The sequence below is a fragment of the Hemicordylus capensis genome, chromosome 3, assembly GCF_027244095.1.
Source record: "Hemicordylus capensis ecotype Gifberg chromosome 3, rHemCap1.1.pri, whole genome shotgun sequence".
NCBI classification, from domain to species: Eukaryota; Metazoa; Chordata; class Lepidosauria; order Squamata; family Cordylidae; genus Hemicordylus; species Hemicordylus capensis.
Genome location: NC_069659.1, coordinates 343,369,107 through 343,386,488, shown reverse-complemented (window position 1 = coordinate 343,386,488; position 17,382 = coordinate 343,369,107). Strand labels below are relative to the sequence as shown.

The following is a 17,382-nucleotide window of genomic DNA, read 5'->3' as shown; positions in this document are numbered from 1 at the left end:
GTAGTTCTCCTTTCCCTCGAATAATTGCCCTATGGCCACACGCTCGGGCAGCTAGAGTTTTTGGACGACGTCGCCCTCAGGGCCTCCACACTGCGAGCGAAATCCTTTCTGTCTTTGTGCTCCTAGGAGGGAGTGATCCCAGCAGCCAGGAAAGCTCTTTCTCTTTAATGTCTTTGACGTCAGAGATGCGAAACCATAGCAACTGTCCATCACGTTGGGCGAGCACACGAGGGAAGGGGGAAGTGGGAGAGGAACTGCCCCAGTTCAATCGAGGCTTCAGAGCGGTCGCATTGCACAATGGACGCATTTATTTTGTGACATCGCGAGCGGAGCCTTCAGCGCGACCATCGCACAGAGCAGCGCCGGCGCCAGGACCAGCAACGCCCGCAAAGCGGCAAGTATCGTGTGGATCGCCTCTGCTCTGTCCGCCTCTGTTTGCACGGCCGTGTTCTTGATCGATGCGGGAAGCGCGGTAGAGCGGAAGGGTCTGGTGAGCTGAAATAGCAGCAGCTGTCTTGGGGTGTAGGTTATGGAAAGGGGGGCGCGCGGCTCGGGTGCAAAAAAAAGAATAATAATGCTGCTCTCTTGCGTCATAGACCGGAGGCTGGAAACGAGATCCAGATAGAACGCGAAGGGAGCAATGCAATCTGGTTTTAGGGGCAAGAGGCAGTGCGGATCAGGGGGAAGTGAGAATCGCGAACCGTGGATTGCCCGCCCCACACCGTTCACCAAAAGCACAGGCACGGCTCGGACTGCTGCAATAATCTGACGACGCCCATAGGGGAGGGGAAAAAAAAAAGACTAATGGGAAACCCCAGTACTAAGAATGGAAATCTCCGCGCAGTCCGCGCCGTGTACGCATACGCGACCTCTTCTGTTGCAAACGCAGAAGGAGTTCAGTGCTACCCAGCAGGTTGCGACGGCTAAAGACACACCCAGACAACCGGCTCCCTCCCACCCCGGGGCTTTCTCTGCAGCTTCCCGCGTTTCGCGGAAATCCCAGGGGCGGATCAGGGGACAAATGTGGGCGTGGCAGTGGCACACTGCAGCAGTGAGTGGTTGTGGCCGGACCGTATGTTGTCGATGATGCCCCACCACCCCACCCGCCCTGACTGACTTCCCTGTATCAGGGGTCCAAATCCACGAGCAAATGTATTTGTGCTTCTCAGGCTTTGCATAAAAGATTTGCCCCTTCCAAAAGTTAATTGTCTCCTGCTTGGTTATGTGTTATGTGCATGTGCAGTTGTGATTAGGATCCATGCTGTGATGATGCACCAGCTGATGTCTAGGGAAAGATGCACCTCCCCTCATCCCTATGCACACACACTTTGGGTGTGTGTGTGTTATTTTTTCAGTTTTCATCTTGTTAACTTGGAATATCACCGAATGAGACTCGGGCCGCGTAAAGTATATACCTACCTTCCTCAGTCTGTTTTCACACATTTCACCTTTCTCAGACCGCCTGATGCATGTGATTTGAGGTTGCTGTCCTGAAGAGCCCAGACCACAATAGTTCAGTCCCACCCGCCTCGTAAGAATGAGGGTGCCAACCCATGATCTATGCATGATGAAAGCTGGCAAGCGCATTGAATTGTTGCATGTGCTCTTCATGCGCAAAAGGGTGCTGCACTGCGGGAGGGGGGAGAAATCCTACGACAGCCATAATAAGGATGTGCACATGACAATCCCAACTGGATCAGGTCTTCAAGGGAGGTCACCACTGATTGCCTCTTTCACCTGCAGCCAAGCCTCGCTGCCCACTCCTGCCACCAAACTGGTGATAGCCATGGGTAGAGCCAACAGTCCTGGTCATCTGTTTGATAGGTACATGTGTGGAGAGATCTCGATGTGCAGCAGCTTGTATGCAGGCTGGTTCTGTGGATTGGGGCTCTTGCATGGTAGTACGTGCTAAGCCGTAGATCAGTGGTAGAGCATCTGCTTTTCATAAAGAAGGTCCGAGGTTCCTGGTGTCTCCAGCCAAGTAGGGCTGGGAAAGCCTCCTGCCTGGAGAACCTGCTGCCAGTCAGTGTAGACAGTAGTAAGCTAGATGGATCAATGATTTGGTATAAGGCAGCAGCATCCTATATTCCAATGCTGTTAGGACTGGGGCAGGACTTAGTATCTGAGGTCTTGTATCACTTCATGTCTTTTGGGTATCACAACTATTCAGCTACTCTTCTCTATTACTGATTGAAATCGTATGCCCTAGCTGCAGTTGATTATAGCTTGCAGTGGAAATTAGGGGGAAACCCCCTCTCTTTTAATTTAGATTTTATTTCCCCCCGATTGTGGAGTTAGTAGTCCCTGGCGCCAAAAAAAAAAAAAAGGATGAAAGTCTTCTCTGTGCAGTTAAAATCCAAAGGCGGACAGAGGCTTCTAAGAGAAGCAATGACATCTGCATATTGCATCTAGTAAACAGAGCAGACTTGTTGCCTGTGAATGCTGGGAACCAAATCAGTCTAGCAAGGCAGCCAGGTTGCTCTTCAAAATGCAGAGATGTGCGTGGACAACATGGTGCCAGTTTTCAAACTACAACCACTCCCGGCAGGTATGATGCCGCAGAGGTGCCCCGCTGTGTGGGTACATCATGCTGCCACTCCTAGTGTGACACAGTTAATTTCTACTGTGCTGGTTCCAGAGAATATGGGATGCAAACTGGATGGGGTTGTTAAATGTCTTTATTGGATCTTTACTGCATCTTCTCCAGTCAAAGGTGCTGCATTCTCTTATGTCAATAAATTGTGTCTAGGGATGATGGGAGTTGTAGTTCAACAACAGTTGGAGGGCCAAGGTGCACTCCTATCTGCACTGTGCATATAGAAGAGAAGTGAGGAGGAATCTTCTACAGGTTGAGTATCTCTTATCCAAACTGCTTGGGAACAGAAGTGTTCTGGATTTCAGACTTTTCTGGATTTTGGAATATTTGCATACTGTAATGAGATATCTTGGGCATGGGATCCAAGTCTAAACATGAAAGGTTACTGTACACTGTATTTTTTTAAAAAGTTTTTTATTTAAAGTATAAAAATAAATAAGCATTGAATTTACAATAACTACAGGTAGCTGTAAATGTAATGAAAACTAATTGCGAGAAAATGTTCAACTCAATAATGTTGCTGGTCATGTTAGACTCAAACATGGCATTTTAGGTGGAGATGAAATTCAGATTTCATGTGAAAATAATGTTTTGTACTTACTAAAAAAAGCTTGATCTCTGTTTACAAAAGAAGATTAATGCAACACCAAATACCAGAACTACTTATGGATTTCCCTTCGGATTTTGGAGCAATCCAGATTTCGGATGTCCGGATTAGGGATACTCAACCTGTACTGGATTTCTTACTGTGGTGAATACAAACAACAAGGGACCAGGGCCTTAACAGACAATTGTTTTGTTGTGACATATGTGCACACTTCTTGTTCAGCAGTTGTAGAGCATCCAAACATCTTTCACATAGTGAGCATGCTTGCTGCAGGAAATAGTAACATTTTGTTGCTGGGGGGAAATTGGCATAATGTTTAGTGATAGGCAGTGTCTCGGCCAGTTCATGGCTGGGAGAACAAGGGCCTAACTACACATTTGCGCAAATGCTTTTTAAGAGGCGTGCTTAAAACCAGGAGCATCTCTTACACAAAAAGCAATTGTAGGGGGCCCAATCCAGATTGGGACACAGCACAGGGATGAGGAAGGTGAACACACGGCTTGAGCCATGGCACCTAGAAATTTAATTATGATGGCGCCTAGACTAGGATAATCAGAGGTAAGTAATAAAATCTTTGTATGTCCCAGACAGCCCTGTTCCTGTTCTAAGAATGTTACTTATAAAGGAGATAAAGAGAAGCCCATTTACCGTCCCCCTCCACAGTGTCCATCACTAAGTCCAGTCATTTTGTCAAGTGTCTCTTGTCTGGCTCCTAAATTGTTGGGCTGGCTCCTAGATCCAAAGATGATTTGTCAAAGTCTGAGTTAACGCCTTCCCTGGTGCTGTTTTCTTGCTGGAAATCCACTCCCCAAAATTGCTGTTGGTTCCTGAAATTGCAGTTTGCTGCAGATAACAGCTCTGGGACCATTTTTAGCAGGAAAATCCTCCTGAGGGGAAAGTGCTAACCCGCCCCCCTCTCCACATGCCACAGTTCCAATCAGGATTCTATACCCCTGCTGCGGCTGCTTTTTGTGAAATAAGAGATGCTTCCAGTTTTATGCCTGCTTCTTAAAAATGCATGTCGGTTGGATGTGCAGTTTGACCTTAAACTGAGCTACTTCTATTTTAAAAATATCAGAAATAACTTGGCTTATTTGTCCAAGCCAATCCAATTCTGGAAGACACCCACTCCCTGCCTCCTTCCCACCCAGCTTTCCTGATTTTCGCCAAACTCCTTCCCTTTAAGCAACACTTGCCGGTCCAGGGTAGCAGCAGTGGTGGCTTTCCAAGTGAGGGAAGAAAGGGGACCTGAGCTTTCTTTTTGCCTTTCTTCTGGTGTGCTGGTAATGCTCCAGGAAGGAAGACCCCACCCCCGGCACTGCCCCTTGGGAAATGTAGCCATTGTAATAGGCCTCATGTATGAACCCAAGGAACTGCATTTGCTAACTAACTAGGGGATGATTTGTTTATTTGTTATATTTGTACTAGGGGTGTGCACAAATTGATTTTTTTGATTCGATTTGTGCCCAGAACAAATTACCCCTGATTTGTTTTGTATCCAAATCTACCCCCTCCAAATCACCCCAGATTTAATTTGTATTTGCTTTGATTCGATTTGGATTTGGATCATTTTGGACCACTTAACAAGGTCCTAGGGGCACCAAATTTGGGTGGTGGGTAGGTCCCCATGGGTGCCACCTACCACCCAAATTTCAAGGCAGTGGGACACTTGATTGATGTTGTCAGAGATGGGGAGGCTCTTATTTCAGTAGGGAGAGCATTCCAGAGTCTTGGGGCAGCAACAGAGAAGGCCTGTCCCTGTGTAGCCACCTGGTGACAACTGCAGAGAAACCTCTCCGGATGATCTCAGTGGGCGATGGGGCTCATAGTGAAGAAGATGTTCTCTTAAATACCCTGTACCTAAATTGTTTAGGTTAGCTTTATAGGTTATAACCAGCACCTTGGATTTTGCCCAGAAATTTACTGGTAGCCAGTGTAGTTCTTTTAATATAAGAGTAATATGGTCTCTCCGAGATGACCCGGAGACCAAACTGGCTGGCGCATTCTGTACCAATGGCAGTTTCCAGACTACATACAAAGGCAGCCCCACATAGAGCACATTACAGTAATCAAGTCTGGAGGTTACCAGCATATGTACTACTGTCCTGAGGTTGTTTATCTCAAGGAATGGACACAGCTGGCGTATCCGCTGAAGCTGATAGAAAGCACTTCTGGGCACCGCCTGAACCCAAGACACCAGAGAGAGATTTGGATCCAGAAGCACTCCCAGACTTTGTAACTGTTCCTTCTGGGGAAGTGTGACCCCATACAGAACCAGCAGATCAAAATTATCTCCTGAGTTCCCACCCCACACAATAAGCACCTCCTTCTTATCTGAATTCAGTCTCAGTTTGTTATCCCTTGTCCAGCCCATCACTGCTTCCAGGCAGGCATTTAGGGAAGTTATGCCATCCCCTGATGATGACATGCAGAAATAGATTTGGGTGTCATCAGCATATTGATAATACCCTGCACCATATCTGCTGATGATCTCTCCCAGTGGTTTCATCTACAGTAGATGTAAGAGCATTGGAGATAGTATGGAGCCCTGGGGGACGCCATATAACAGTTCATGTTTTAAAGAACAACAGTCTCCAAGTGACACCATCTGGAATCTCCCTGAAAGTAGGAATGGAACCACTGCAAAGCAGTTCCTCTGCCTGCCCCCAACCCCCTCAGAAGTTCCAGAAGGTTACTATTGCGGATAGTATTGAAAGCTACTGAGAGATCCAAAAGGACCAACAGAGTCACACTCCCTCTGTAAATTCCCTGTTGAACATCATCCATCAGGCTGACCAAGGCAGTCTCCACCCCATAGACCACTTGAAAAACAGTTTGAAATGGGTCTAGATAATCAGTTCCTACAAGACTGCCTGGAGCTGGGAGGCCACCACCCTCTCAATTACCTTGCCCAACCCTGGAAGGTTGGAGACAGGCCTATAGTTGCTTAACTCTGAGGGATCCAATTCAGGCTTCTTCAGAAGAGGCCTAAAGATTGCCTCCTTAAGACAGGAAGGCTTCCTGCCCTCCCTCAGATAAGTGTTTATAATATCTACCAGGCCTTCTACAAGAACCCCCCTGCCAGATAGTATAAACCATGTTGGTCAAGAGAACAGGTGGTAGGCCGCACCATTCCAAGCAGCTTGCCTACGTCATCAGGAGTCGCAAAATGGAGTTGATCCACCCTAACCACATAAGAGGAGCTGCTGGACATCTCCATATTAGACTCTGCAATAATTGTGGGGTCTGAGCCTAAGTCAGCCTGAATATGAGAGATTTTATCCACAAAGAACTCATAAGAACTCATCAGAAACTTCACAATGTGTAACTGATGGTTCCAAATCCTAATTCAAGGGAGAAGGGGCATGTACTAGCCCTCTCACAACCCTAAACAACTCTGCTGGACGTGAGCTTGCAGATGCAATATGGGCAGAAAAGAATCGCTTCTTTGCCACACGTATTGCCTGAGCATAGGTCTTCAAGTGCTCTCTATGTTGTCATCTGTTGGATTCACGTCGAGTCTTTCTTGCCGGTTCAGCTCCCATAGTTCTTCCTTATACCAAGGATAGTGATGTGCATGGAACCGTGGAGGCACGGTTCGACGCCGGCAGCGGTCTCCCTTTAAGGGCGGTGGGGGTTGCACTTACCCTTCCCACCGCTTTCCCCCCGCCGGCACTCTATTAAAAAATAAAAGGTTTTCGGGGCGGCAGCGTTCCTCTCTGCCACCCCTGCCCCCGTTCTTGCCCAGAAATACAGGAAGTACAGGCTGTGCGTGTGCCCGCCGCCCACATGCCCGTCGCACATGACGTGCGCATGCAACGTGTAATGTGTGCAGCAGGCGCGCGCGGCAGCGTTAGGCGCATGCACAGCCTGTACTTCCTGTATTTCCGGGCAACAACGGGGGCAGGGGTGGCAGGGAGGAACGCTGCAGCCCCCCCCCCACTTTTTAAAAAAACGGAGCGCCAGTGGAGGGAAAGCAGTGGGAGGGGTAATTTCAAACACCCCCCGCCATGAAAGGGAGACACACACACCCCGCCGGTGTTGAACTTCGAACCGGCACCAGCACAAACCGGTTTGCAGGCCTCTTGCATGGCCTTTGGACCAGTTCGTACACATCCCTAACCAAGGAGCCAATTCTGAAGCATGTTGGAGAGGAAACTTAGGAGCGATCATCACTACTGCCCTGGTGAGTTTGTTGTTCCAGTTCTCCATCAGGGCATCAACAGGATCACTGGCCAAGCCATCAGTAAATCCTTCCAAGACTTCTTGGAATCCTATTGGATCCAATAACCTTCTCTGGCGGACCATCCTAATAGGTCCCTCGCCCCTGCGGAGGTGGGAAATGATTGTGAGTCCAACCATAACCAGATGGTGGTCTGTCCATGACATTGGGGAAATCACAGAAGTTCCCATCCATGGAATACCACCCTGATGAGAATAAAAGACCAGATCAAGCGTGTGGGAGTTGATGAGGCAGTCCAGCAACATCTGGGGATCCAAGTCTGAGAACACCTAAGTTAGAGCAAAGCAGATACCAAAGCAGGATCAAACCATGTCCTGATTCTAATTAGTTAACAAACCACAGTTCCTGAGTTTGTACATGATGCAGAACTGCAGTTGGTTCTAAACTGAAAACCAGAGAGTTAACTCTTCTTCTCCAGTGCACAGAGGAGGAGAGGGGAAGGGGAAGCATGCATGCCTGAAGTGTAGACTGTAGTCTGAACCAGGCCTTAGTCTTACGTCAGGAGAAAGTCACTCAGTCAATGATTTTACTTTATCACCTAATGGCGTAGCAAGGAAGTGACTTGACTAGCAAGCCAGAGGTTGCCAGTTCGAATCCCCGCTGGTATGTTTCCCAGAGTATGGGAAACACCTATATTGGGCAGCAGCAATGTTGGAAGATGCTGAGAGGCATCATCTCATAGTGCGTGGAAGATGGCAACAGTAAACCCCTCCTGTATTCTACCAAAGACAACCACGGGGCTCTGTGGTCACCAGGAGTCGACACCGACTGGACGGCACACTTTACGTTCACCTATGATGAAGTCACATTAACAACAAGTGTATACAGTCATCCCTTGCCAACCACAGTTTTACCAAACACGATTTTGAGTATATGCAAATAGGAAATTGTGACAGGTCTTGCCAACTGCGACCTGAGTATTCGTGGTTGGTGAGGTTTTTTAGTGATTGTGGGGGAAGGATTTCAGGGATTTTTTGGGGGGGGGGTTCAGAGGTTCAATCTGCTCATTCCTCTTGGTGACCCTTGATGTCTCTTGCTAATTTAAAATGACTTTGAGTGATTTGGCAGGGTGGGGGGGTGGTTCAAAAAATTTCCAGATGTTCAATCTGCTCATTCTTCTTGGTGACTCTTGGTGATATTACTGTTTTTTTAAAGCCTTTTTTTTTTTTTTTTTGGTATTCTCCCCTTTATTTTTAGGTCTTTTTGCAGTTGCAGTTCCCCTAACCCTGTTTCCCATAGACTTTAATGCCTTGCCAACCATGAATTTGCCAACAGTGAGGTTTTGCCAGAACAGTACCCTAGCGGTTGGTGAGGGATGGCTGTAAATGCTTTATGGGGCAGAAAGGAATGTGAACCCTATGGGAGCTTCAAGGGAAAAGGCAAGGAAGAGAGAGGTGCACCAATAGATATTTATTTATTTATTTTAGCCTACTTTCCAGTAGGCTTATGAGATCACCCGGCATTCTGTGTGTGTCCCCTGCCCCTGCCCCCCCCGCTCCCACAATCAACCTTGCAATGCCTGGACCAATATGAACCAAATTGGGTACAGTTGTAGGGACACCTCAGTGGTGTAGTTCATGATGATGCCATTCACCCCAATTCAAGATGGCGGATGTATAAACGTTTGAGGTGCAAGTGGGCTAACTTGTGGACTGTCTAACCGATTTGAACCAAATTTGATACAGTTGTAGTGAGTGACACATAGGATCATTTCAGTGGTGTAGTTTGTAATGATGTCATCCACACTGATCCAAGATGCTAGACGTTTGAACATTTGAGGTGCAATTGGGCTAACTTGTGAATCGCCTAACTGATTTGAACCAAATTTGTTACAGCTGTGCAGACACATAGGGACAGCCCAAAGTCATAGTTTGTAATGATGTCATCCACCCTGATTCAAGATGGCAGATATGTGAACATTTGAGGCACAAGTGGGGTAACTTGTGGACCGTCTAACCGATTTGAACCAAATTTGGTACAGTTGTAGTGAGTGACACATAGGGACAGTTCAAAGGTGTAATTTGTAATTATGCCATCCATCCTGATTCAAGATGGCGGATGTGTGAATATTTGAGGTGCAAGTGGGAACCGATTTGGACCAACTTGTGAACTGCCTAACCAATCTGGACCAATTTTAGGCCAGTTGTAGAGATAGTGAAAGTCAGGTAGACAGATTAGTTCTTAATAGAACAACTTGTTTATTTTAATTGTCAAATTTGTAAACCTCCCCAAATATCTGTCTCTGGGCGGCTTAGAACATAAAACAAATTAAAAATGAAAACCTTAAAGCTATCTTAAAGAACGCTTCTTCTGCATGATCCCCACTGCATGTTAAGGTCATCTGAGGTCTGTCTTCAGTTACCACTGGCAGGTCTGGTGGCTACTCAGAGGCGGGCCTTCTCTGTAGCTGCTCCTGGGCTATGGAATGCACTCCTGAGTTCATTGTTGGCCTTCAGGAGAGCCCTTAAGACCTGTTGGCCTGGCCTTCCAGGGTTTTTAAACTATTTTTAAACTATAACGGTTTGGCCTGGTTTTCCAGGGTTTTAAAAATTGTTTTAGATGTTTTAATAATGTTTTTTATGTTTTTATAGTTTTTTATTTTAACATAATTGATTTTAGTTTTATTTTAATGTAAACTGCCCTGAGCCATTTTTGGAAAGGCTGTATCGAAATAAAATAAAATCAAATCAGTATATAAATAACAATTTAAAACCACAGTCCAGTTAAAAAGCTTGGGTGAAAAAAATAAGTCTTTAGAGACTTTTTGAAAGTTGTCAGAGATGAGGAAGATCTCATTTCAGCAGGGAGCGCATTCCAGAGTCTCAGGGCAGCAACAGAGAAGGCCCGTCCCTGTGTGGCCACCAGATGAGCTAGTGGCAACTGCTGAAGAACATCTCCGGATGGTCTCAATGGGAGATGGGGTTCATGGCAAAGAAGTTCTCTAAAATACCCAAGGCCTAAGCTAAAATATGCTTTTAGAACCCACACGGTGAAATGTGCAACAATTTAAATAGCAGCTTCTATGTTATGAAACAACGTGTATCACATTTTCCATATACACACACACACACACACACACACACACACACCACTACCAAAGAATAGAGTTCACACAGGAATATAGGGAGCTGCCTTCTCCCAAGTCAGACCTTGCGTAGTATTGTCTACACTGACTGGCAGTGGCTTCTCCCAGGTTTCAGGCAGCAGTCTTTCCCAGCCCTAGCAGTGTTCCCTCTAAGGCGTGTGCATGTCTGCACACACACATGTTTGTTGACTAGTTTGTTGACTAGTTACTAGTAACCCCTGTTGGGAACCCCTGCTCTATCTTTGAGCTATGCCCTCATCCCTAAAGGTAGAATACATGGGTACAAATGGCCTGTTGCTTTTATTTTATTATTTATTTATTTAACATATTCCTATACCGCCCAAAACTTATGTCTCTGGGCAGTTTAAAACAAAACAAATGACAACAGAAAAAATTAAAACATTAGCTAAAATAAGTGACAGCAAAAAAGTTAACATTATACAACAATTCAGAATTTTAAAACAATGATAAAAGTATTAAAAGTATTTAATATTATTTATTTAGCACACTCCCGCCCTCCTGTATTCTACCAAAGAAAAAACACAGGGCTCTGTGGTTGCCAGGAGTCAACACCGACTCCACGGCACACTTTTACTTTTTACCACCCCACCTTCAGAACTTTTAACCATGCTGTGCAAAGCTCACAATCCGTATAGTGGAAAGGGGGATTTTTCTCCTGCTTGTAAGATGTGCTTGAACGATTGAGTAGAGGACCAGCAGATAGTAAGTGCTAATAATTTGAGTGGCTGCCAGTTTGTTCAGGATGGTGGACTGAAATAAAAAATACCCTTGTCAGAATCCCCTAGGACCCTTTCCCATGAACTGTAAATTTGGTTTGTAATTGTATCAGATTGTTGTTAGGGGGCTCAGACAAACACATGGACAAAGTAATTTCATATGCCCTCTTCCCTTCACAAAGTTCGCTAAAAAGCATACTCTATTTTTATATAATCCATGCATCTCAGCAGGCATGCTCTTGAAAGCTATTCCCTTTTCTCGTCCATAAAATCCTGTTCGCACAGATGTAATGTGTAAGGTCTCACATTTTAGGAGACTCATAGCCAGGTTTATTTTGAAAATTAATCAGTTATTCACAAAAATGTACGTACAGTACATGTGTAGCCGCATGCACAAACTACGTAATGTCTGAATAGGGCTATGGAGAACACCTTTAAGAAAAAAATAAATCTGCTACCTGATTGATTGCAGGCAGCTTTTAAAGAAGTCAATCCACATATTTTAAAAACCCATTAGTCTAACCAATTACTTGACAGAGGTTAGCCATACTTCTCTGCGAGAAGACCCCATTGAATGCACAGGGTTGCCCTATATATGCCAGCGCCTTTACTCAGCCATGAAACTCAGTGACCTTGGACCAGTCACTCTTTTTTAACCTAGCCTACCTTGCAGGGTTGTTGTGAGGATACGATTGAGGTTGGGACCTATGAATGCCAACCTGAATTTCTTGGAAGAAGGGTGGGATGAAAGTATAATAAAGGGGGCAGCATCCAGGCTAAGTCCTACTGAAAATAATGGGACATAAGTTAGTTAGCGTTAACTTGTCCCACTGATTTCAGTGGCGCTGAGTCTTGACTAAAAGTAATCTGGACGTTGCCAAGTGAGCCCATTGACTCCAGTGGGGTTCTTAAGGAATGGGGAACATAGGATTGCAACACAGCCTGGATCTGTGTGAATTTACTCAGAAGTAAGCCCACTGAAATCAATAGGGCTTACTCCCTTGTCAAAATGCATAGGTTGGGGCCGTAGCAGCCCCCGCATTAAACCAAAGACCGGCGCGCTCATTGTATTCCCGCCACCCGTAAGCCACGTTCTTTCAGAGAGATGCGGATTGGTTGGCTACAGGAGGAAGCCTCCCCCCCACCCCTGTGGAAATCGGCTCGTCCTACTCGTTACTTGTCCCAGCCTGTCAGTCGACTATTCTATTAGAGCGGCGGGGGGGTGCGTGGGATTCTAAGAAAGGAAGCTTGGGCGGTACCACAACGCGAAGCTGGGACGCCGGCGGGAGGTGGGAGGGAGAGAAGCGGAGGAAGGAGGAAAGGAAGGAAACCAACCAGGCGACCCTCCTTAAAGCTCGTAGCCGCGGGCGGTGTTTTGATTGGCTGCTTCGGCGTCGCCGAGAGGGGATGAGTGACGGGCCGCGTGGCCACGCCCCCTTCCCTTTCCTCGGCACTCTCTGGCGTTAGGAACGTGAGGCCCAGAGACTGGCCTGGCCTTCTTCCTCCGTCACTTCACTGAGGTAAAAGAGAGGGGCGTGAGAACCGGCCCCCTCGGCTCTATCTAGGGTGAGGGGAGGCCCTTTCCCGCCCTTCTTGATTTTGGCGTCGGGTGGGGGTGGAGGAGGAGGAGATGGGCGGGGGTGGCGGCTTCTGGTTACCTGTGGGGATGCGTGGGTGGGGTAAAAGGGGTGTGTGTATCTATCTAAGGCTGTGGTGGGGGTGAGCATATGTGGACGTAGAAGGCGCTGCGGGTCCGTCCAGCTCCGTGTTGCCGGCCTGCCTGGCAGTGGCTCTCCGGGGTTCCAGGCAGGGTTCTTCCCCGGCCCTTCCTGGAGACGCCAGGCATTTAACCTGGGATATAAAATATAAATAATAATAATAATAATAATACATAATTAACCTGGAAGCTTCTGCATGCAGGCCACTGGGCTACTACAGCCCCATCCCCTCCTGAGAGGGCAAAGAACTATATGGAAAGAGAGGCAAGAATGATGTGTGAGAGGGACTCCTGCACCCCAACCTTAGGCACGTTCATCCAGATTTGGAAGAGAAGCTCTCCCCCCCGCCCCCCCTTATTATTTGGCTGCCGTTCCTGCCACATCAACTGGGTCGTGTTCTCGAATCCTGCCTTGCTCCATCAGGAAAAGGGCTGCCCTTTGCTTCCACTGTGGGCGTTGTGTGGTTGTGGGGCTAGAACCTGCCTTTAAGGTGATGTGGAGAGAGTGCTTTTTTAAAAGGCTACCTTAATGTGTGCAGAAGGGTATTGAGTATATGCCCTCAGATGTTTGAAGCAGGGTGGAGAGGGTGAGTGGGTGTGTAGGGGGAGAATCGCACTGTGCCTGAAAGAGGAATGGGGTTATCTCGGTTAAAAACCTTGCCTCTCTCATCCCACAGCGGGGAAGCCTGTTGGGCTGGCTACGTGCATGTGTGCCAAGCATATATCCTTCTGTCAGATGTACATGAGTGGGAGGCAGGAAAGCAATCCCCACTTCTGTAGTCTGACTTTTTGAAAGCTGGGTAAAAGTAGGTTTAGGCCGCAAAGAGAGGGACCCATGCACACCTCACAAATAAATGCAACTGCAAGGCTTGTTTGCATGTTGTGTTGGGCAGGGTTTCAGAAAACAGGGCGCCTGCCAGGCTCACGGGATGTTGCAAGCCGGGTAGAATCAGATTGTAAACTGCCTTTAGCTTTCTGCACAGCTGCCTGAGGGAAATGGATGTTGTGTGTGTCTGTCAATTGATTTGCTTGATGGTGCTGTTCCCTGCCTGAAATGTGCGGGTTCACCAAATCCCACAATCTCTGAAGGGTAGAGGGAGAACTTGCCTTTAAAAAGCAATAAAGTAGAAACCTTTGGTGTTTGGTATTGTCCTTAACTTGTCAGTGGGTATATATACACTGAGGAGCAAGTGATGAGCTAATGCTAACACAAGACTATATTAAGCCTCTGAAGGCACTGTTTGAGGCAACTGGTACTCACAACTAAAATGCACAAAATCCCTGGTGTTTGGTTTGATTTTGAAATTTCAGCACCTTAATAGATGACACCTTTGAGAGGCCAGTCTTTCTCGCTTTGCAAGGGTACCACAAGTCCAGTCCAAAGTACTAGTTCCATTCAGATATGCACAGATGAATCTCATCCATCCCTGCCAACGCTTCATGCAATTTTCTTCTAGTCTGCTGATTAGAGAAGCAAGCAATACTGCAGTGTTGAATAGGAAAGCAGAAATTGGCATGGCTCTGTCCTAGCTAGGCCCACAAGCCTAGGCCCGCAAGGTGGGGGGTGATGGTGGCAGCTTTCCAAGAATGACACCAGACCTTACTGCTTGGACCACTTAAGCCATTTCTGTTGCAGGTTAGCCATGCATGTGATAGCTGCCTTCAGCATCATAATTTTTTGGAAGATACAAGCTTTTTTGGCTGCTTCTAAAAACCATCTTTTTACCCTAGCCTATGCCGATTCATCCTCTGCTTTTACATTTCACTTCCTCCCTAATGTCTTATCTTTTTCAGCATTGATGTTCTTTAATTTCTGTGTAGTGCTTAGACATTCTAAGCATATTATTATTATTATTATTATTATTATTAATTTATTACTACTACTACTACTGGTGGTGGTGGTAGTAGTTTAATAATTCCACATATATTAATTTACATATTAATATTAATATATATGATTAATATATTAATCATTCTTTTCATAAGGAAAGGCATAGCATTTAAGTATGTGAGCTGTAAATTAGAACCATGCCTTGCAAATAAACCTGACAATTTTTGAAAATCTCACCTGTTATGACTGGCTTATAGGCTTCTGCTGGTCTTTCCTCATACCAGCTTAGCAGAAAATAAAGTAGTAGCCCTATTTAGTGATACCTCTTGTGTAAAATTCCTAGTGAGGAATGCAAGGGAAGACTTTGTGGAGTGGATTATTTCATTTCTAGTTCAGAGCATACTGTAGAGGGAAGATGGCTAACTAGAGATGTGCCCGGAACTGTTCTGAAGGTGGTGGTGGTGTTCCCTTATGGGCAGGGGAGGGTGCACTTACTCCTCCCTCTGCATTTCCCCTGCCGGCACTCCATTGTAGCAAAGCCCCTCGGGGCGGCAGTGTACCTCCCTGCTGCCCTGTTGCCATCCTTGGCTGGAAGTACCGGGCGCACGTGTGCCTGTTGCGTGCATGCGCACACCCATCTGGCATGCATGTGTGCACACATGTGCCCAGTCCTTCCAGCTGAGGACGGCAATGGGGCAGCAGGGAGGTATGCTGCCTCCCCGAGGGGCTTTGCTACAACGGAGCGCCACCGAGGGAAATGCAACAGGAGGGGTAGGTGCATCTTCCCCCGCCCTTAAGGGAACACCCCCGCTGCCTCCAAAAGCCGAAACAGTCCTGGTGGCCAAAACGTTTCAGAGGTCTCTATAATGGCCTCCGAAACGTTTCGGGCTCAAGCCTATGGCCAACTAGCAGCCTGGATTCATCACTGCACCAGTGACCCTACCACAGGGCTTGACAAATCGAAGGTTCACTCCTAGATCAAAAGAAAATTTGGCAAGATCTACCCTAACAAATTTTAATTAAGATGGGGGGAAAAACTTGCTTAGTTCTACTTGTAAGAAAAAATGCATTTTAAAGGCAAAGGACCACTGCCATCCTGCCTCTTGAGGGAATGGTTGAGGAAGGATATTTTTCTTGGCTCCACCCCACTGATGATCATATTATCAGAGCACATATGCTTTGTATCCATAAGATCCCCTTTATTATACAGCTACTGCTCTGGCCCCAAGGCACTTGATATTTCCCTTTACTCATAGTCTTAGTGTCCTTTATGTTAGTTCTTGACAAATTTTATTTGGATCTAGGAGCCAGCTAAAAAATTTAGAAGGCAGGCAATGAAGACAAAATTGCTGAACTTAGTAATGCACATCATGGGAGTGGAAGCATAAATGGGCATCTCTTTACAACTAATTTATTTAGAACAGAAACAGGACTGCCTGGGACAAATAACAATTTTATTAAATATCTATCCCTCTGAATATCCTGATCTAGGCACTACAGTTAAATTTCTAGATATCATGACTCCCTGGCATCTGGGATTTGTGAAGTCCTTCTTTGTGTTCAGTATTAGTGTTGCCATGGTTTACTGCAAAATGTTTGCTTTAGGGCTAGGAATGGAAAATGCAACTAAAATGTGCAGATGCACATTTGCATCTTAGTGCTTTGGACTGAACTTGTGCGTGGAATGTACACTGATTGTCCATGTAGAGAACAATATCCTTCTCTCTTACATGTGTTTCGGTCTTGATGAATCATAGCAGGCCACTCTGCATGTGAAAGATTCACAGGTACACGAAATGTTAGTACAAATATTTATTTATCTTGTTTGTCTTTAGAAAACATGTTTGAACACATAAGGAAAATGATTTATAAATACTGAGTTTCAAAGGTGGGGGCGTAACTTTCTAGCTAATGACGTTGCTATTGCTTAGGTGTGAGCCTTTCCCACAATGTCTTTGCAGGATCAGGCCCCCATGCTTTGCAGTCAGGAGTGTTTTGGTGAGGCCTGGGAAGTTAGCCAGCAGAAACAAACAAGAACATAGTCATGGAAAATCAGGTTTGGAACCAGTAAAGTAGTCCAGTCGGCTTGTTTATGCAAAGGAGATCCAAAGTCAGGGTTGAGTGGGGTTGAGGTCACAACTGACTAATGGGAGGCAGGAGCAGGAACTGGCAAGCAAGGAACAATCCAGGAATAGTAGAGGCAGGCAGGCAGCCAGGGAATCAGGATAATCTTATTGAAACACATCAAAATAGGTTGGGTTATAAGGATGATGGTGGATGTGAGCCTAAAGGGTGACTAACGGGTCTTAATCAATGGGAACAGGAGCAATGAGTCTTGTTTTAAGCAGAGGGTCTGCAGTTATTTTATGGAAGCAAAGGTGGTGGTGGTGTGTGGTTTCAGGCTCTTATTGTTTGATCCTGAGTTTGTATGTTTGAGACCCTTGGCACGTGACACCTGCTTGTCTAGAGCATTAAGGAGTTGTGCAGTGTGTAGGCAGACCCGCCTCTTCCTGATCAGGTTAATGAAGGAAAAAGGTGTCACAGTCTAGATATCTTTGGAAATAAC

General features: G+C 46.3%; 1 protein-coding gene across 6 annotated transcripts in view; it reads left to right on the top strand.

The window, feature by feature from the left end:
- Window positions 1–217: 217 nt before the first annotated feature.
- Window positions 218–17,382, top strand: part of GNB4 (G protein subunit beta 4) — a 55,865-nt gene continuing 38,700 nt past the window's right edge. For 2 of the 6 annotated variants that reach the window (XM_053307365.1, XM_053307363.1), the window contains exon 1: window positions 218–394. The gene's annotated coding sequence lies outside the window, so the exon portion shown is untranslated. Of the gene's footprint in view, window positions 491–12,572; window positions 12,789–12,815; window positions 12,835–17,382 lie in introns of those variants that run through there. The other 4 variants (XM_053307366.1, XM_053307367.1, XM_053307362.1 and 1 more) reach the window with 4 other exon arrangements.